The sequence below is a fragment of the Triturus cristatus genome, chromosome 5_1 (genome assembly GCF_964204655.1).
Source record: "Triturus cristatus chromosome 5_1, aTriCri1.1, whole genome shotgun sequence".
Taxonomy (NCBI): domain Eukaryota; kingdom Metazoa; phylum Chordata; class Amphibia; order Caudata; family Salamandridae; genus Triturus; species Triturus cristatus.
Window position 1 is genome coordinate 167,748,420 of NC_140587.1, and position 22,183 is coordinate 167,770,602.

The 22,183-nt window shown below is 44.1% G+C and overlaps 1 protein-coding gene across 1 annotated transcript in view; it reads left to right on the forward strand.

The window, feature by feature from the left end:
* Positions 1-22,183, forward strand: part of LOC146830549 (solute carrier family 60 member 1-like) — a 305,632-nt gene that overhangs the window by 133,404 nt on the left and 150,045 nt on the right. The gene's annotated exons all lie outside the window — the stretch shown is intronic.

Below are 22,183 nucleotides of genomic sequence, written 5' to 3' on the forward strand. Positions count from 1 at the left end.
ATTGGAAACGCTGGAAAAATAGAGAAAAAAAAATCTCCTATGGTCACTAACAACACACCTGGAAAAAACAGACAGGAGAATGGAAATGGCGAGCGAGTAACTCAGCCTCCTCTCACTATCCCGAGTAGAAGAGTTGACCTTCCCCCAGAATCAGCCCCATATACAATTATTATGACTGGGGTACCAGAATTGCCAGATGGAATAAGGGAGGATCATCATGCTCTAAGAAATAAAATCATCTACTGGCTCAAACAAAATAGACCTCTTCCAGCGCACATAAATGGAGAAATCTTAATGGTAAGACGCACGTCTTGGGTGGGAACAAGACCGAAAGACAAGAAGGGGGATGTTATAATCATAAATTTCAGGGATCACAGAGCAGTTAGATGCATTGGTGATTGGTACGAAGCCAGAGGGGGGGATGGTATTCTCACACACTATGTTAATTATTTTTATCCACGAGAATTGACCTCCCAACTAAAACCGTATTTTGTAAAAGACTCCCTCATAGGCTGGAGGGAAGATGACTATCAACTCCCTCGTCCACATCCTCGTAATCATATATCTAATGCTCACCTCTTTAGGGGACCTCAGAATAATGATTACTATCAATACCAGAGGCCCACTGTACAATTTCAGAATGTGAACCCCTACCAACATCAAGGCTATAACGTACCCACCTTTAATCACTTCTTGCCACTGTTTGATTTGGAAAGTGTAGATTGACTCTGTCCAGACCAGGCGTCCCTGCAAAAATCTACCCCCGCAGAAGTTAATATGCCTAAAGTGGTCGCCATCCCATGTGTAGGAGCAGTAAGACAAGAAATTGAAAACAGTAACTACTCACAATTATCTAATTTGCCTCCAACTGAAGGAGTGGACACTGTTACTCAGGGGAACAGTCCCCGTAGCGGATCCTTGTACACGGAGAATAGTGCCCTAAGAGTTCGGGAGAATCCACACAAAGAGGAGACAGCTAGTACAAACAAACTACATGACCCTAGAAATGAGGTTATCACACTCCAAATTATGTCCTGGAACATAGCGGGTCTACGTATGAAAATAATGGATGGTAGTGCCATGGATTTTCTGCAGGAATACCATGTGATATGCCTAGAGGAGACATGGACTACTAAAGAAATGCATCTGATAGGATATAAAACCTACTTCTCTCCGGCAGTTGCAAGCCCTCACGGTAGGGCCAAGGGTGGGTTAACAATATATATAAAAAACACTATACCAGGATTAGAAGCCACGGTACTCAGCTTACAGTCTAATTATCAGATCCTGAGACTACAGTTTCAAAAGAAAAAGACTATTTTCCTGGTTAACACCTATGATAATTTGTCTGATACCGAGAGAATAAATATCCTCCGGGCTCTTCGTAATAAACTTTTCTCTCTACAAAAAAAAACGCAAGGGTTAGATGCCCCAGGTATTGTTTGGGGGGGTGATTTTAACCACCACCCATGCACCGCGAAAAACAATAAGGTCTGCGGTACAGTGGAGGAATCAGATATCCATATTACTCACTTTAGCCATTCCAGGGTAGGTGATTTCTTAAATGAACTCCTGTCAGAATTAGGCTTGGTGATATTAAATAAAACTGATAGTTCCTGCGGGCAACTACAGCCAACCTATGTGGGTAGGGGTTGGGAGTCAACGATCGACTATATGTTGGTCTCAGCGATCCTTGTTGATAAGGCGCAGAGATTTAGATTAATTCCCAATACCTTAAGTGATCATGTTGCCTTGACCTTTGACTTAGCGATGGATCTGGGGCATCTAACCTCACATCTGTTGATTACCGCACTTGCACAGAACAATATAACCCTAACAAAAATGAATGGCTATGCCATAGGATGGGGTAAGATAGACCCAGTAGATTTGACAAATAGTCGTACATGCGGTGCTCCCTGCCGTAATGAATTGCTTAGATGATGACATAGACGAGGAGGAAGTTCTGAAAAACTTCAGTACAATCATGGAGAAAGTAAATGATTGTTTAAAAAGTAATAAGAAACGGAGTAAGGGGGGGAAAAAAGGATGGTTCAACCGGGACTGTACCTTGGCTCATAAAGCCCTAAAAAAATCTTTGACCAATCCCATAAGAAATAAAGAGGCGATTCGCTATTTAAGAAGGTCCTATAGATTAGCCTGTAAAATAAGAAAACAGGAACTAAAAAAAGCACTCTGGGACCAATTAATCGAAAGCTCCCGGAACAAAAACAGCGAGCAGTTTTGGAAGGTGGTAAAGACCCCCTTTCTGGTAGACGCTAGTGATCAGCCTACAATAGAAGTAGCTATTGAGGGTCCAGTATGGGTAAATCATTTTGCCAAAGTCTTCGGTAAACTAACAGAAGATGTTATATTAGAGGGGAATAACGGAAGCTTACAAGGTAATTCATTCCCCATACCTATAAACTTCGGAATTACCGAAGTTACAAACGCTATTAAAATGAGCAAATGTGGGAAAGCCCCAGGCCCCGACGGCGTACCAGTTGACTTTTATAAATTTAATTTAGATTTGTGGGCCCCAATTCTAAAGAGGGTGTTTGACGCCGCAATGAAGTGTGGACTAGTGGAAACCTGGACCCAATCGATCATGGTCCCCATTTTTAAGAAGGGAAACAGGGAGGAGGTGTCCTGTTATCGCCCAATCTCATTACTGGATTCGCTTGGAAAAGTACTGGGCAGAGTGGTTCTCCAGCGTTTACAGGAATGGGTGGATGATCACAGGATACTATCCGATATTCAGTACGGTTTCCGAGAGGGTTTTGGAATGACCGAGCAGGCACTGAGCCTAGCATTAATAATGGGAAAATATGTATCCGAAAAGCAAGGAAAGCTCTACATGGTCTATGTCGACTTGTCTGCAGCTTTTGACTGTGTTTCCCATTCAAAGCTCTGGACAGTCCTCATGGACATAGGTATAGACCCAATTCTTGTAGACCTCCTTCGTGCGCTATACTCTGATGCCTCTTCCAGGGTTCGTTTTGGAACACAGGGTGAACTATCTGAACCTTTTAAGGTGGAGCGGGGTGTCAGGCAGGGTTGTGTCCTGGCCCCTTTTTTGTTCTCTCTTTACACTAATGGCCTTGAGGTAGAGATGCTGAGGGGGTCCCAGGACCTCCCTCGAGTAAAAAATCGCCTAATCCCCGCACTCCTCTATGCGGATGACGCAGTGATTCTGGCACGTACCCCGCGAGAGCTACAAAAAGCATTGGAAAGGTATGCTAGGTTTATGGGTAGCCTGGATCTCAAAATAAATATTTAAAAAACATATGTAATGGTGGCAGGCAAGGGACAGAAAGAGGGAAGGTCCATATCCATTGATAAAGGGAAGCTAGAATTGACTTCCCAATACTCTTATCTCGGGATAATGATAGACGACAAACTCAACTGGAAAGCGGCCATTGATGCTCGCAAACACCAACTTTTGCGAGCAATAATTGCTCTTATAAAATTCTCTCAGAAGCTGGGAAAGAGACCACCAGTAGAGCTCCTCCGCATTTATAAAGCTAAGTGTCATTCCACTGCACTTTACGGGGTGGGGCTATGGGGGCATAAAAATACAACCCCACTACAGATAGCAGAAAATACCTTTATGAGATTCCTCTTGATGGCACCCAAGCGTGTCTCTACTTTTGCCTGTCATGTAGAGCTTGGAATGCCCCATATCGAGGATCTGGCAAAAATTCAACCCCTCCTGTTGTGGCGCCGTATTTGGACAGCAACAAAAAACTCACTCACGAAAGAGATAATAGCAGATTGTATGTCTCTGGACCATGTGAAAAAAATTGAGTGGCTAACATATGTGAAAAATCTCCTGGTAGACCTGGGACTAGACAAATATTATATAAACCCCGAATCAATTATTGAGATCTCAAAGATAGATCTAAAAAAAAAAGGCCTTGTCCCATATGGAAGAATTGCGGTTAAGCAGGGAGATAAATAAACCATCTGTCCAACACTCCTTGGCAGTAATGACTACCTTGGATATGGAACCATACCTGATTTACGTTGAGCCACAATTTGAGCGTTTTCTTCTGGCACGCTTTAGATTGAATTCTTTCCATAGGCTCGTAGCCTTCCCCAGAAGAAATAATTGGGATGACTCCTTAACGATGTGCCCTTGTGACGAATTATCAGAGCAATCAACAATGCATACAGTCCTGTTTTGCAAGTATTACATTGCACATCGTAAGTTATGGCTAATACCTTTGCTGAGAGCCCTTGGCATTAAAAGATGTCGCCCCCCTATGCTTCACTTACAATTTCTGAATAATGCTTTAATTACAAAAACTGTTAGCACCTTTTTAAAGTGTATTTTTAAGCATAGAGTAAATCTTGGATGAATTTAATTCTGTCTTATCCAGTTTGGTGCAGCACTGTACGTAATGCAATGTAATGTAACGTAATATATCTAATTCAGTTTGCGCACTGGAAAAAAGTCTTATATTTTTGTTTTCTTTTTATGTCTTTTGTGTACTTTTATGGTTATTAATTTTTATAACCGAATAAAGATTTACTTACTTACTTACTGGACCCAATAACGGCCCATGTCCTGCAGTGTCCTCAGCGCATTCCAATGTTGTTGGCGGCATTCCTTGAGCCACCATAGGTTGTAACTGCACCTGTTGGTATGGACATTGGTTCCTCCACTGACACCCAGGCTTTGGACGGCGCACAGGCTGCCCCAGCACCTGCTGTGGACAGTGTGGAACATCATCTGTGCTCAATTGATGTGCTTTGTGAGGTGCTACAGGGGCCGTCTACTGCGGAAGCAAGCAACAAAAATGTTGCGTCTACCAGCCATGACACCTAAAAATTTGACTCATTTTGGCTCATCGTGTGCTGGGAAAAAAATCTCTCTTTTAAAACAAGCTCAATTTGGAACTCAGAAACAAAATTGACATTGACATTCCTCTCATTTATTTGGGCATTAATGGCTTTCTAATTCTTAAAGATTTTTTAGAAGTTTTTAAAAGTTTTTAACATTTTAACAAAACGAATGTTTTATGAACTTTGAGCATTCCTATATCTAGTTAGGCTAGTAGTACGCTATAGGTTACATATGTCGTCCAGTTGGAAGAGGAGTGGGTGTTATATTCCATATAGGTACCTTACATAGGCGTAGGTAAACATCACAAACTTTCACCTATATTCTTCCCTACATTACATACATAACGGTTCTTAGGCACTGACCTTTGACCTAGATACGACACTGCATTCTGAACGTGGGGTTTTCTCTGGTTCAATACTCATACATTATGCATGAGGCGTCTTGGAAGCACAGCAGGATGAACATCTCGTGTATAATATATATGTTAAAGTTCAAGCCCGACGTCATCCTTTAGGCCAACACAGTAACACAGCAAGGTAGGACCCCTGGGGAGACCTATGGGTATATATACATCATGTCTTGCTTAGACAGACAGAGGAGACCGTGGCTTCCCGGCTGATACACTGACCAGAGACGCTTAGGTTCCTGCATGCAGACGCTCCAGCTAGCAGTGGTCTAACATCCCTTGTGGGGTGTCCAACTCGAGACCAGGATGAGGTCCCATATTCTCTTATTTCAGGTAAATGGGGTTGACTAGACCTTAGAGGGATTCTTGGCATAACACCTACACAGATGCTAGGTACATCTAGTTAGGGAGACATCGTAGGAGTACGCACTTATAATCATGTACTCTATGTACTTGTATATTTTCATGATTACTGCAAGATGGTAGAACTATACCATTCCTATACTTTTGTAGTATTGCTAACCATATATCTCTGCTACTGTCTAATGGTTGTTGCAGCTCATATATATATCAACACTAGAATAACAACTGTTCAATAAATACTTATTGAAACACCCAGACTGTTTATTCTGTGTATCTCTGAGACTAACTAAGTGAGCATGAGTGACTGAGCAAAAAGTAGTACATTGTTTCCACAATCCTGAGGGATCAGGGTTGTCATGTTCTGAGGTTGCCAGAAACTATTCTGTCCCCCGATAAGAGGAGATTCTAGTAGCACTGTGAGCTAGCTAATGCAAACAGGCTAACATATCTTTTGGCGGTACTCGGAACCAGTCTGCCACCAAACCCACAGTTTATGTTATCCGGAATGCGCAGATCCTGTATAGGATATATAGGAACTACACAACAGTTTCTCCTAGCACATTTGAGGGTATTGTGGTAAGTCTTTAATTCTTGTTTATAGAACTGTTTATCACTACTTTCTTTAGACAATATCCACTTGTGTTCTAGTGCTTTACATTTCCTTTTTTAGTAAATTAAGTGCTGGTTTATACCATTTTTCTGGAGGTATTTTCCTGTTAGGTTTGTTTCTCAGCCTGAGGGCACACAGGTCAAGTGTATTGATGATTTCAGAGTGTAAAGGTTCGGCCTCTGCCTGCATGGAAGGTGTCCTTAGAATGTTTTGACCATATAGGGGGAAATGAGAGTCAGGGCTAGTGTCAATTATCGTTTATTATGTAGGTTCGATTGTAGAGGAGGAAAATGTTTCCTAAATTCTTTGAGATAGCTAAGAATATTCAATAGCTTATCTACCTTTTACAGGAAAATATTACATGTGCCCCCAGATGTTAAAAATGTATTGTTGTCAACGTATGATGTAATAGAAACAATTGCACAATAAAATTAAATACTTTGTAATTCAATCAATCAAAATATCTTTATTCGGTGTTCCATTGAAAACCATAAAAGTACATATTGATAAAAGTACATACAATTATTATCTTACATTAAAATTGATACAAATATAATACTTTAAGAACGAAATCACGTGTCTCAAAAGCTCTCCCCGGTGGCTAATCAGAGTTGACTTGAGTATTGTAACTCAGGCAATTGAATCTGTTAATAGAAGTCTACATGTAAACCGCCTCGTCAATAATTGATTCACCTGTTGTTGCTCTTGATTAATCCAGGAATTTCATAACTAGACGTTTGATGGTGCAGCTGTGAAGGTAAAAAGATAAAAACATTTTTTTAAAACAATTCATCCTTTGTAATTCTTGCAGGATTGCCTTTCTAAGTTAAAAATCCCTACCAGCAATCACAACCTCAACCTTTGTAATTAAAATCGTACTAGTTACAGTAATAAAAGAGCAATACATTAAAAGGAAACAATAGTCCATAGTCATTATTAGGCGGGGATCAGAATCTAGTCCCTCTTTCACTGCGGGTTAGGCTGTCAGATGCCATACATTCTGTATGATCGGCCGGGCAGTAATATCAACTACTCAGCAGTGATCTGGACCTACCCTTTTCAGCATGCCTCTATTGGATCTAACAGATGTTTGACCATGTGGACTAGATATACAACACTACTGCAAATGGTGTTGTTGTTTGATCTCTCCTATAACATAGTGTGAGTATATCAGTAGGTTTTTAAACAAAAAGACAAAAAGAATGGAGGCCATAGAACCATTTCTCAGAGTCCATCAGCAAGAGAAACATACTTCACTGTTCCTGCAGAGTCGGCCTCCTCGCTGGTAAAGTCGACATTTCAGTCCTGTTTAACAAATCTCCACAACCATCATCAGTACAAGGTGTTGGTCATAGATTTCCTCTATTGCTTATGCTGCTAAAGATGAAGAAGAAATGATGTAAAACCTATCTAACCTGCCCCATGTTGGAACCAGTACTTTCTGGTTGGCTGAAGAGATGCCCCCAGCCAAGCAGAACATGTAGCTCCCGTCAAGGGCAGAAATGACACTTGTCGTGCTCCCTGTGCTCACCCATTGTGTAGCTTAGCACTGAACAGTGAGGCTTTCCTCAAAGGCAATGTGTAAAGCAAAGGCACAGCAGTCACTCGGGATAAATACACGGATAAATACACAGGGCGCCACAAAAGAGACTTCATACAGGATGTATGTAAATAACGTTTATATTCAACAAACATTCAATCATTATAACATGAACATCATACACTTTCGGGCATAAAACACGTTTGGAAATATTACTAGCAGTGCTAGGGCCACACGTATTGTTATGATATCAATAGTATGTACACTGTGGACAATTCCTAATCTAAACCCACCCCCTACCGAGAGAGAGAGCACCCTTATGCAGCGAGACACGCTGTCCACCCCAGGTCCACCCAAGCAATCCTGATAATACCGTCCCGCACAAAGATATGTACATACATGAAACAAGAACAGTTTTTAGCAGCACCACAGGCAGGAGCCACGCAGGTAAACCCAATGCAAAATGTGTTGTGATTTTGGCTTAAAATCAACATGTATAGTGGTACTGTCTACCAGTGTCGTGAACCACAGCTATCCACTATCACTCCCACTCACATAGTCACTCTGCACCACTACAAGATGCAACACCTACCAGCCCAGTCCGTACATAACACTTTCGCACACATAAGCTCTCAGCACCCTAATGCGGTGCTACTGGTACCCAGCAGGTCAATGGATAACACCCTGCATACTCTGTGGTCCCAGCCTCCCTCGACCCTCTGCTTCACCCCGATTGTCATATACCCACATATGGAAGATAACCAGCCCTGCCTCCCGCAGGCTTGGCCGCACACAGGCGAAGTCAGACTTAGTCTGCCTTGGGAAGCAGGTGGGGATATGTAGCAAGTTTTTATTAGGAGGTAGATGTACACAAGGGGAGTTTAGGAGCCACTCTGGAAGTTCACCCACAGATCTCAAAATACAGAGGAGTCAAGCATTCTTTTGACCCACTTCCAAACTGTCTTGAACACGTTTCTTCAACCCAGTCAATCTCTCTTGCTACTACCTGGTGCCAAGAGGTCTTCGGGAGGGACCAGGTGTGGAGAGGACAGTTGATCTGCTGTAATGAGGGGCAGAAAGAGAATAACCGATGAATGGGGAGTAAGACAGGGGAGCCTCTAATTCGTAGGACGTACCCGACCAGTACACGTGGATCAGGGTCGTGCCCAGGCAATCTGAGCACAGTGCATGGTTCACGTTAGTATGAGTCCCAACAGACACTTCAGGTCTCCAACACGCAGACTTGCAAATTTCCGTGCCTCCTTGGATCGACTTGGAGAGTGAGGCACGGGAAAGTCAAGCTGCCAGAGTAATATTAAGAATAAAAGAAATTAAAGAGGGGTAGACGAGTGTTGCCGCCTTTTCTTGCTTTCCTTACTGAAGAACGCTGTTAAATTATATAACATTCTGAAATTTTCGACTTCACGATGATATTCATGGTGAAACCTTTGTCCTGAGGATGGTCTCTGTGATTGATCCTTCAATAGTGAGACCGAAACGTCGAAATTACATCTGTTTGTATTGATTGATTTCAACATATGACCAAATGTAGATGGCTCGTATTTATTTGTAAAAAGTGTCACTGACTACTGCTTATGTGATTTTAAATGAGACAGTAGTGTTATGTTGCCATTCCTGAAATGCTAAGTGGATTGTTTCACTACTTTATTAAATGAGAATGTTGAAAATATATAAAATAATTTTTGACAAAATAATATAAAAGATGAACTTGGGTCATTTTTGAAAGTTTCTTCTTTTTTAAGTTTCTTTCTGAGTTCTTGGAAATCAAGATCACTATTGTGACTGTTTGAATAATTAATTTAAATTGAATAAATCCTCAAGGTTTATTTTTGTTTTTTGACTGAATCTACCCAATTCTTTGGGGAATATTGGGTTGCCCTATTGTTAATCTCCTTGGAAAGGAGGCACAATGACTGGTCTACACTAAGATGGGTTGCACCAGGCAATTCAGGTTACTTATAATGAAGGGATGCAATTCTGTATCCCTCCGGAAATGAGGCACTACGTCCAGTGCATGATAATACAGGTTGCACCAGACCAGTCCAGTCACACAAATGGAGATGCAATTTCAGTAGAGCCACATGAGGCAGAATGAGGCTCTTCTATGGGTACACCTCAACCTCCAAGGGTCGCACCCTGTGAATCGAACACAGAACGCAATATGCATAAAGTAGGCGTGACGCACGAGAGCGATGTGGCACGATCGACAAAACGGGCCACATGGGTCCTGCAACTGCTGAATCCATTCACCGCCAACTAGACGCTTATGAGTGTCAGGGTCCCTGCAATGTGGGAGCCACTTGCCTTAGATATGGGCACGATTTTAGGGGCTCCACACTAGGCAATCCGGTCTCCAGCAACATGTACTAATTCCATGCTCACACCATGCTACCAGTTGGGATTAGTAGCAGAGGTGGGCACTTGGGATGGCACCATTCTCCAGATGTCACGGTAGATGGTGTAGTTCCTTCGTGGGAGATCTTTGATGTCCCTAAGATCTCTGTGAGAACAGGAGGCCCATGGTAAGGTCCTTGGAGAGCACACTTGAGGGTGGAACACTTCAGCAGGTCCTCGGCCCAGGCCAGCCACTATTTGGACAGTTATCCTCCATGTGCACAACAGAGTCATCTGCGAATGTGCACCATGCAGTCTGGGTTCTCTGATCCTACGTCCCCACAAGCGTATCTCACTCTTAGCTGAATGATGGCACCTGTAGTCATACTTTTCTGTGTCTTTGAGGTTTGTAGTGGTTTAGGAGATTTTTATTTTGAACCAGATGTCTGCACTAAATTGTAGGCCTGTCTGATATGGGGCAGTGGAATGCAGATATTTAGCTTTAGTCGGGTCATGATCTGGCCCCTAAAGGCTCAGTGTCACAACTTCTATCATCAGTCTATTCCATTTGGTCCTCGAATGGCAGAGGTCTGCCATTCCTCTGGGATGCCAATGGCTTTTGGCTGTTACTTGGGGAATGCACAGATGTTTTCCCCCCGACACCTAGTGCCCACTGGAGCCAAGCACCCGAGAGCATAGAAATGTTCATATTCTAAAAGTGTCATTACCAATGGAAAGGGTTTGGCACTGCAAATCCATTACTATGACACATCATGAGGCTGCCCCACTGCAACCCACTATTGCAGTCAGAAGTAATGTCAACCACCTTCCCATGTTAACCTATGGGAAGAGCAGGCCTCATAGGTAGTGAGAACACACATAGGTATTCCTCACTACCTAGGCCCATGTGCGCTAGTGTGCACACTGACCTGCGATGGCAGGTGGAATACATAGCTCCAAGCACCAGGGGTGCAAGTTCACCCACCTGAGCCTGCACAGCAGATTGGACACGGGTTCAACTAACATGTGTGTCTGCGTGCACGCACACGCCTGCATTGGCAGGCGGCACATGAAATCACGGGCACCAGAGGAGTGGGTGCGCACTTACAGCGGCCTAAAATGGAAAGCTGCCCATAAGTTTACTTACGATAGATGCCAGTGCCCACCCACCATTCTGCAATGACAGATCAGTCCGTTTTTTCAGAACATTGAATTAGCTCCACTTCCTAGCATGGATAGGAATGGTGCATGCACTTTCACGTGACCAGGACAGACTGGGCACATGTCTCACCCCAGCCATACTACCTTGAATGTAACTGCACTGACACAGGCCTGCACTGGCAGGCCTGACCCAGAGGTTAGAACACCGGCAGGTATATGCTCACCAGCCCACAATGGCAGGCTCGACTGAGCCATAGGTTCCAGGGCGCCTCTGCCAGCCTACAACGGCAGGCAGGACACGTATTCAAAACAACACCCCGGTCTGCATTGGCAGACCAGCCCAAGTTTAAGAATGTTGTATCAGCACCTCTTCCTAATCTATGTAGGAAGGCGCCTGCACTTCCACACTTCCTTGACAGTGAGGACGTGCCCCGGGTCCAGAGGCCACACAAGAGAACCGGCAACACCCCAGGAGGATCCCATGGGAAGAGCCAAACTCCAAAGCAGGGGAAGCTCCCTTTGGGGGGTTCCTCTCTACCTGGGCCGCAAACATTCATATGAATCTGCCCAGCCTTCGGTCTACTTCCACCACTGTGACCCGTCAGGGCTTTCCTGGGTGAGTGCCCTCATGGTATTGGACGACCCACTCAGGTTTGGCTGAGGCATAAGTGATACTAACCTTGGCAGGTGCGCAATTATGCCCCACAGGTTTACAATGACAGGCACAATACAGGGCTGGCAGGCTATCCAGTGGGTGGCACAATTAGTGCTACATCCCACTACTAGCTAGTGCCATCTCCGTCCTGGGTATGTGGTGTCCCGTTAACGGGGCGCCTGAAGGTATGGCACCTAACCCATCTTGTATGCACCCCTAGTCCTAATGTGGGCAAGGTGGGCATGTGCACCTTCCCCCAGCAATACTGTGGGAGAGCACCCAGATTTCTAAGGTTAGGCAGAGAGAGTCGGCAAAGACTAGGAGGAAAAATAAAAATGTTTACGGGTAATTTCTCCTAAGAAGGCCATGTCCGACACCTTGTGTGAGGTCATTATATTGAATGAGCTCTGGTTCACCCCTGCTTCCCTGTCAAAAGGTATCCTTTACTGTGACCTTATGCAAATTTGGAAAGACCAAAATGTAGGGAGCATCAATGATAAATTTCTGACTCACAAACACTTTTTTAGCTTATAACCATACCTGGAGTGGAAACGCCCTGCCCAAGTGAAAAGTCTGTATCTAAAGTTCAGAATCAGCAATTTGCGGCTAAACTCTTTCACTGCTAGAAGGGACAAAAATGCCCCTTACCTTCCCTTTGCTTTTGTTGCCCACACTTTGAAGAACATGTGGATCATTTAATCTTTTTCTGTTCCAGTTACGCTCTACCCTGGAAAAAATGGATCATCCCTGTATGCAAGTTATTGGGTATTATCCATTCCTGAGAAGCATCTAGGATATTAAGACATAACACAAAGGAGTGCATTGTATTTGATGTTTCTAGATTCCTAATGTGGGCATGGAGAATAAGGTCAAATAAGTTATCCGTGTCAGTCTAAATGCATGATGCTTTGAACCCAATGTCTTTGGCCTAACATACAATTCCAAGGTTTAAAACTGCTAGTTAAACTTTTCAACTAAATCATGCATGTATTGTTTTAAAACTGCTCAAGTTTTTTTTATGAGTGGTACACACTTGTGGATTCCTGATCTGGTTCTGCAGAATCATTAATTGTACTATAACAATCAGAACAGGATTATTTTAATGTTTTATTCATTTATTTATGAATTTTTATGGGCGTATCACTCGAAAAACAAACTTCTGAACTTAAGTATCTTGTTAGAGAAACACACAATGGTCCCTGTGCCTACGTTCTTGTTTTTCTTAACATCTATTTAAGAATCTTAGCCGAGTTGAACAAGCTACAACAAAGTATTGAGCATAATTATTTGAATTGTAGGAGCACATAACTGACCATGTTTGAGGTTTTTGTTCTGCTTTTTATTCACTTTCGAATAGAAATGAACGGAATGCTTATCATCTCTGATATTCTGATCCTAGGCTCGCAATATAACATTACCGATCCTTCCAGTCTAATTATATTTTTACTCCACAAGATTCTCTGAGAGATCACTGGCATTTCCCCCCAGTCAATGTGTACTCTGTCGCATTTGTTGTTTGGCCGTTATGCACTTTATCATTACCTGGAGTCATGTTTCTATGTATTTACTTGTACAATAACTTCAGGCCTTCTTTTACATACATGTAAAAAGCAGCTTCACAAGACCTTTTTAACAGTTTTAAAGTTGTTTATTTTGTTTTTATACTTTTGCTTTAATGGCCTTTTGGCCAAAATAAACCTTGAATTGATTGAATAAATAAATATGTCAATCCTAGAGAACAACCATCTTATGGACACCTCCCAATCCAGATTCTGCACCAACCACAGCACTGAAACCACTGTGATCACTGCCACCGACAATATCAGAACCCTCCGCCACAGGGGAGAAAAGGCAACCCTCATCCTCCTCAACCCCTCCGCAACGTATCCCACCACTCCCTGATCAAAAGACTATATCTCATCGGAATCCATGGAGACTTTCTCAAGTGGATCGCCTCCTTCCTCACCGGAAGAACCCAGAGAGTCGGCCTACCACCGTTCCCCTTGGAACCCAAGAACATCATTTGCAGCATTTCTCAAGGTTCGTCCCTCAGCCCCACTCTGTTCAACACCTCCATGACCCCCCTTGGCCAACATCGTCAGAGCCCATTGATTAAAAATCATATCCAACACAGACAACACCCAGCTCACCCTTTCACTCTCAGAAGACCCCTCCACCATGTGAACCAACTTTTGCAGGTATACGCGGAGTGTCGCCGACTGGAGGAAAAACAGCTGCCTTAAGATCAACACAGAAAAAACAGTGCAGATATTTGTCAACAAAAAAGAGAAGCAACAATATCTCAACTGGTATCATTCAGAGAGTCAATTAAACACGTATGTGCAACACATAATAAGGAAAGAAAACGGGAGACTCATGCCCAAATTGCAACTTATGGCACAAAACCGCTTGTGGTTCAATTAAATCACTCAGTCATTACCTGTCCAATCATTGTAAATCGTCCTTGCTGAACCACAAAGTCCTCTGTACATATTTCACATTTTGTCACCTTGCGCCTTTCGCTGATTTCACATTGTCACTTGCGTCGCCACTTTTATGTGTCACAAGCACATTTGAGCACCAAGTCCTATTCGGGCTGCCTATGCATTCTATGCCTACTGTGCTGCTACAACTGTACCGCTTTATTTATATTTACTTTAATTACATGATGCCATGTGCACATTTCAAAAACTTATCATGAGCCTCCCTTTTTCTTTCCTTGTAATGTGTTGCACATACTTGTTTAATTGACTCCCTGAATGATACTAGTTGAGATATTGTTGCCTCTTTTTGTGTACCTACCCATATCTCAACCTGGTCTATGGGTTATACTCCTGTTGTTATTACGATATTTGGCAACAAAACCTCCCTCTGGAACCTCTCCTGGTGGCCCTCGGAACTAAGACCCTCACACACCAATACACCATGCTCATAACCTCAACATTATCCTGGACAGCAAATTCACTGTTAGACTGGGCATCTTTTGGCGTGTTTCCTCTGAGTTTTTGCTTTCTGACCTCCCGGTTTTGACTATGTTTTTGCTGGCTTAGTGTCTCTGCACACTTTTCTCACTGCTGATCAGGGATAAAGTGCAAGTGCTCTTGTAAACTGTGTTATAGATTGGTGTTTCCATGATTGGCATATTTGATTTACCTGTCAGTCCCTAGTAAAGTGCACTGAGCGTGCCAGGGCCTGTAAATCAAATACTGTTAGTGGGTGGGCTGCAACAATGGATGGTGCCACCCATGCAAACGGCCTGTAAATCTTACCCTGACCTGCCACTGCAGAGCCTGTGTGGAGTCTGGGACTGCCATGTCGACTTGGCAAGTGTACTCACTTGCCAGGCGCTAACCTTCCCTTTTCTTACATGTCAGTCACCCCTAAGGTAGGCCCAAGGTACCCCTGTGGGCAGGATACAGTGTATGTGAAAGGTAGGACATGCCCTGGTGTGTGTGGCATGTCCTGATAGTGAATTACTGCCAATTTTGTTTTTTACTATTGCAGGGCTACCTGTTCCCATAGGACAGAATGGGGAGATTGTTTATAATATCTTATAAACATAACTGGCCCTGGGAACTAGGTAGAAAAAAAAGTTTAGTATGCCTAAACTCAGAATCTAAAGATGCATCTTTTAATGAAGGTGATTTTTACATTCTGTGTTTGAAAATACCACTTTTAGCAAATAGGTATTTTCTTGCTCAGCCATCCAGTAGGCCTCTACTGGGGTTGTGGATTGACTGTCTGGCGCCGTGGCTCCAGATAGTCTAGGCGGGTCAGGAAAGGGCTGAATAGACCTGGGCTGCATTTAGAGTAGGGGGAGATTTCCTTGGTCTGCCTCTGCCTCTGCCTCTGACAATGCCGTCTTCACCTCCTGCCAGGAAGCCACACCAGAAAGGCAGTAGCGGCTCCTAGAGGGAGTGCTACGGGGCGGTGGTGCGGGGCGGGGCGGGGCGGGGAGGTGCAGAGTGGGGGTAGTAAACTACGGCAGATGGCGAAGCAGCGCGAGCAATGTAATTCGTTTTATCTATTTGTTTAGTTACTTAACCCTGTTCATCCATATGCCGTAGTTTACTACCCCCCCCCCTGCCTCACCCAGCCCCACCCCACCGCCCCGCAGCACTCCCTCCAGGACAGGAACCGCTACTGCAGAGAGGGCAGAACTGGTTCTGGCTGGGCACAGACACTCTCTGCCTGAGAGGACAAAGGATTTTGGGCTATAAAATGTGGGGCCCTAACCCCTGAACTTTAGAACTCTTTTGGACCAAGAAGAAGAGATGGAGAAGCTGTGAGAAGGAACTACCACTTTTCTGTGTGCTTTGCTGTGTTGGCCTGCAGTGGCTGCTTCTGTCTTGGGCAGTGAAAGGACTGGACTGGACTTTCTGCGATCTATTCTTGTGAGTTTCTCTAAGGGCGTGAGGTAGAACTTGCCCCTTGTTCAAGAAGTCTCAGGAACAGCAAAGACTTCAAGTTCTTCTGCCCTCAGCACTGGGGACTGTGTGTTTTGTGCTGCAACAGAAGAAAAAGCAACCGGACGCCGTCTACGATGCCGCAGATGACTCCGTGTCCTGAAGGCACCTCAGAGGGCAACGGCAACACCGCACCACGACCCTGGTCTCACCGACGACGCCTGCTGATGCAGCCACCGAGCCGCTGCTCACGCCGCGACCTGAGGGCACCGCACTCCGCATCGCCTTGCTTCATGGCGCCGCCTTGGTATCCCCGACCACGCCACTCCATGCTGAAATCGATGTCGCTGCCTGCACTGTGGTTCAAGGGCTCGTAAAGTTACACGATGCACCACCCTCATCCCTCACTGCAGACTTGGCCTACCAATACCGGCGCCATTGACTCCAGTTCATCAGCCAATGACAGCGCTTCAGCAACGACCACGCTGCTGCTTGCACCGTGACCTGCGAGCACCGCGACAAGCGCTGCATCACTTTGCATTGCGACCGTGGTCTCACCAATGACACCATCTGACGCCGCCACAGAGCCGCTGCTGGCACCACGACCTGAGAGCATCACACGGTGCACCACTGCACTTCGTACCGCAGCACCCGACGTCTGCCGACACCAGCACTCCTGACTTCAACGGTGAGGAGTTCAATCTGCAATGCCTGTGACTTCAAGGGCCCGACGACTCCTACACCGACCTCCAGAACCGACACCTGTGGACGCCGTGCTTTCGGAAGCTCAGTAGATCGCCGACGCCCTGCATTTCCAAAGGTACTATTTTGAGGTTCTTCCCGACACCGTAGCTGGCCCGCGATGCCGCGGTCAGCCAGAACTGTTTGGATTTGTTTGTTCACAATGCTGTGATAGCCCCAGACAGAGCTATCAACTTCAAGGAACTGTATTTCAAGGTTATTTTGATAACTGAAGATTTCTAAGTAATGAATTGTGGATTTTTATCGTTTTTGGTCTTGTCTTGAGTATATAAAAATATTGGATATTTTTCTAAACTGGTGTGGTGTCCTTTTGTAGTGCTTATACTGTATTAATGTTGTTTATGTGCAAATGCTTTACACACTGCCTCTAAGATAAGCCTGACTGCTCGTGCCAACCTACCAAGGGGGTGAGTAGGGGTTATTTTAGGAGTGTAACTCCTTTATTCAGACTAGAAGGAAGGGTCCCTACTTGGACAAAGGTGCACACCCATGTCAATTAGAGACCCCCATTTCTAACACTCACCATGAAAATCCAGATCAAGGCAGTCTCGTCCACCTGCTTTCCAACTCTGAATGTTCCAGAAAATCTTCAAATAGCTCCCCATCAACACCAGATGCACCTTCACTCAAGCCCTAGCCACCAGCCACCTGGAATCATGCTCACCTTCTGAAGAGACTGCCTATCATACAGAAATCGTTGCCAAACTCATCCTCGACCTCCTCTAATGGACCCACATCACCCCTCCTCAAAAGAAACTCCACTGGCTCCCACACAGAATCTATATCAAATGAAGATGTTGATCCACACTTACAAAGCATGACACAAACAAGGACCAGCCTACATCAACCACCGCCTGAACTTCCACCAATCTTCCAGCCACCTATGCACTGCCTCCCTCTCCCTCGCGCACAACCCCAGCATCTGCTGAAGCAACAATGGAAACGCTCCTTCTCCTACCTCACAGCTAAATCCTGGAATATCCTCTCTGCACCTCAGGACCCTTCTCTCCTAGAATTACAGTAGGCACTCAATACCTGGCTGTTCAACTGAACCCACCTGAAGCAGCAAGACCCTCAGCACCTGGATACCTCAAGGGTGATTAGTCACTCTTTATAAATCTAGATTAATTGATTGGGCACAGAACCAGAAGCTAACTTACTTATGTTGACTTCCATAAGGCCAAAATGGCAAACATTCAATCAAAAATAACAAAAGCACCAAGTACTCTCAGGAACATGGAGTTAATGCATCATCTGCAATAAGAAACAAAACCAAACTATAGCTATAAAACAGCAATACTAGCAAAGGGCACAGCCTGTTGCAAATAAAAAATCAGTAGAAATGAGAAGCCAGTACTTACACATCCTAATAGACTAAAGGTTTTCCAAGCAATGAAAGGCTCGCATTAGATTGCACTTTCTTTAAATACCTCTTGAAACTCTGTTACCTGAATAAGGTAAGTAACAACAAGCTAAACACCAACGCTAGACATCAGAACACTCACTGATGCCATCTTGGATTTATCATAGAAAGTTATCTGATACCAAAATCTCACTACGATTAGTCCAATCATCATTATCTATAAAAGGCTGTATCAACTGGTATTTTCAGTAATAAACGGTGGACAGATTACAAATAAAACAATCCAAGTGATAGGAACGTTTAGCTCAACCATACAAGCAACTATAAAAATCAAATGTAAATAGCAAATGACAACGGGGTTTTAAAATAAGAGTGGAAACTTTACCCGATTGATATTGTATAAGAAATGATGAGTTAAAATAATCAAGTGATTCAAATCAGAGATCAGCTGATAAGTCTAGACATCGGTCACACATTTCAGAAGCAAATTAAGTTAACAAACTATGTATGGAGAAGGGGAATTCTGTTGTTTGACCATTAATATTTGTGCTTAACTTATTGTGAAACGTTGATATTTGAATGTGTTCCTGACTTCTAATCTCATAAAGAGATTAGTAGAGTGTGTCTAGAAATAAATACATATATATTTGATATATATACCTGTGTGGTGTCCTTTCATTTAGTGATTCAAGAGATTATAAGGTAAAACAAGCTGCTTTACATTCCTCTAAAGACTTAGCCTGAAGGCTGCTCTCCACAGCTACCACTAGGATAGCTTTCTTTAAAAGGTTGTCTTAAACCTATCTACCATAAGAGTCGAATTGGACTTGTGCAAGGTGGCCACTATAACTAGTGGCCAGCATATGCCAGGCCAGCTTCTCACAAATACCCCTTGTACAGTGGGAGGGATTTGCTTGTTCCTGATGTTAGACACTGGGTTCACCTGTTTGAAGTCACTGCTGTTAATCAGCCACAGGCGGGGAGTTGCATAGAAGATTCTGAGCAGGTGATTCTCTATAATGGGTAGAACAACAAAGCATTGCCCCCTGTTACTGCATGTTATATTATGCATATTGTAAAATCGCTAGGGTATCCTGCCGTGAAGAAGGTGTGGGTGCCTAGCCCTATTTGTGGCAGGTTGGTAAATTGAAAAGCCAGTTCTTCAGCCTCTTGCAGTATTCAAGAAGATAGGAGGAGACTCTAATGTGGAGTGGGAGGCTGTTTAGAAGCAATTTCAGAGAATGCCCGTCTTCCTGATCTGCTTCTGTGTATACGTGGAATTTGTGCACGTATGAGTCCGGTGGAGTGGAGGTGTATAGGTGGTTGGTGGGAGGAGATGCAACTCTCAATTAGGTGAGGCCTAAGTTGTGTAGTGCCCTGACTGTGTGTGTTTGAGGAGTTTGTATTGAGTGTGTTTGTGTATCGAGAGCCAGTGGAGTCTCCTGAGGTGTGGTGTGATGTGAGTTCTGTGTGGGAGGTTGAGGATGATTCTGGCTGCCAAGTTCTGGATGGTTTTTAGTCCTCTAGTGAGTTGCTTGGTGATTCCAGCGTAGAGTGTGTTCCCATAGTCGAATTTGCTAGTCACTAGGGCCTGAATGAAAGTATTTCTAGTGGTGCTTGGGAGCCATTTCAAGGTATTCCTCAGCATCTTCAGGGTCTGGAAGAAGGATGCAGTGATGGTGTTGACATGTACGGATGATTATTCTGAGGTTCCTGGGATGAATTCTAGGTGTGGGTCCAAGTTCAGCCAGCCACCAGTTGGAGTTCTATTGTATGGTGTTCTTGCTGAAGATAATTACTTCTGTCTTGTCGGTGATGAGCTTGATTCAGTTGACTTGCATCAAGTTTGCGACTTTGCTCTTGCAGGAGATTAACTTGTTTCTTGTGTTCTTCAAGAGGGAAAGTATGAGTTGTGTGTTGTTGACGTAAAAAAGGATGTTGTTGTCATGTGCACAAATTACATTGGCCAAAGGTATCATGTATGCTTTCAAGAGGGTGGGGCAGAGCAATGAGCCTTAAGGCAAATGTGTTTGTGGGTTTCAGGGATGCAAGGTGCCAGGCTAAGAGCTTGCATGCTATCTGTTAATAGGGAGCAGATCCAGCAGAGAGCGGGTCCTTGTATGCCAATCTTGTGTATGCGCCTGATGTGGATTGGGTGTGAGACACTGTCAAATGCTGCATAGAGGGTCCAGGAAAAGGAGAGTTGCCATATGTCTTTCGTGGCAATGAGTGTTGCTTCTGTGCAATGGTTGGGCCTAAATCTGGACTGCGTGGTGTCGAGGAACTGGTGATTGCTGTGGGAAGTCAGTGAGACGTCAGTTGATTTGTTTCTCTAAGACCTTTGACAGTTATGGTATTAGGGTGATGGATCGATAGCTGGGTCAGCAGATGGATTCTTGAGCAGGGGCATGATGGTGACGTTTCCAGATTTCGGTGAATATGGCAATTCGAGTCGATGGAGGCATTGAGGATGGGTGTTAGTACTTCGTTGATTAGTAGGAATCCTTAGGTGAAGGTGTGGTGGGAGCAAAGGTCAGATGGAGCCTCCAGTGGATGGTCTTCATGATAGCAGCAACTTTGATGGTGGTGACGGCAGACCATGAGGTCAGGATTTGTTCATTGACCGTGATGGGAAATTGAGTTATGATGGTGTCGGTTTGGTTCCAAGTTGTTGTATATGGAGTTGATTTTGTTAGATAGGTGCATTTGTCAGTGATTGTTCAAGAGTTTGTTGCAGGGGTGATGTTGTAAGAGGTGGCAGGAGGCAAGGTGAAATCGTTGATGTATGATGTCAAATATTTACTTGCTGTTCCTAATGCAGGTGTCAATGAGATCTGCAAGAGATGTGCACTTGGTGTTCCACATATGCAGGTGGTAACATCCTAGGGCTGAAGATGTCTATATCTGCTGTGTCTTGACTTGTTCTCCATTTGCACGCCAGTTACTTGCAGTGGGGCAGCGGGCCCACAGGGTAGTCATAAATAAAGCCTCTAACATTGTGGACCAAACCCAAGGGGACTATTCATTACAGCTTCAGACAGGAAAAAGTAGAAGCCACTAGAGGAGTTAGAGCTTTGCTTTTGGTTCCCTGAGCAAAAAACCTCATGAATTATAACATAACCCCCTCCTACAAGGCACAGACTGCACAAACAAATCATTAGAATTCATATGTGGAAACACACACAATACCCCCATAAAATCAGAGATCGCAAAGTCAAACACAACAGCTGGCAAAGAGTGATGAGGACATGCCAAAATGACTGAAACCACCAAAAACAAAACCAATAAGGATTGGTTTGTGGATATGTCAAATAAGTCTATCAACCCCATTGTCGACTAGGAGGCTTTTGTCCTTGCAGACTCACCCCCACCGTAGAATGCAGGGCTAGCGGAGCTACACATGAATCCAACCCAATTAGCACTCTACTTAAATAACACAGGACCCCAACCAGTCCCTTGCTGGTCTACGCAGCTGAGGAGAAAACACCTACTGAGAAGACGACCCTCTAGAGAATGCTCACAGGGTTGGTTTGTCAATGGTGGACTGTACACTATTATTAACATTACTATCACCTCCGAGAGTGAAAAGATAGCCATACTGGATCATGTCAGCTTCTTAAAAGGAAACAAATCTCCTCCCATTACAGCTAGATCCCTGTCAAGCAACATGACTAGCACTGAGGAAATAATGCTTTCACTGGTACCTCGGAGTTCCA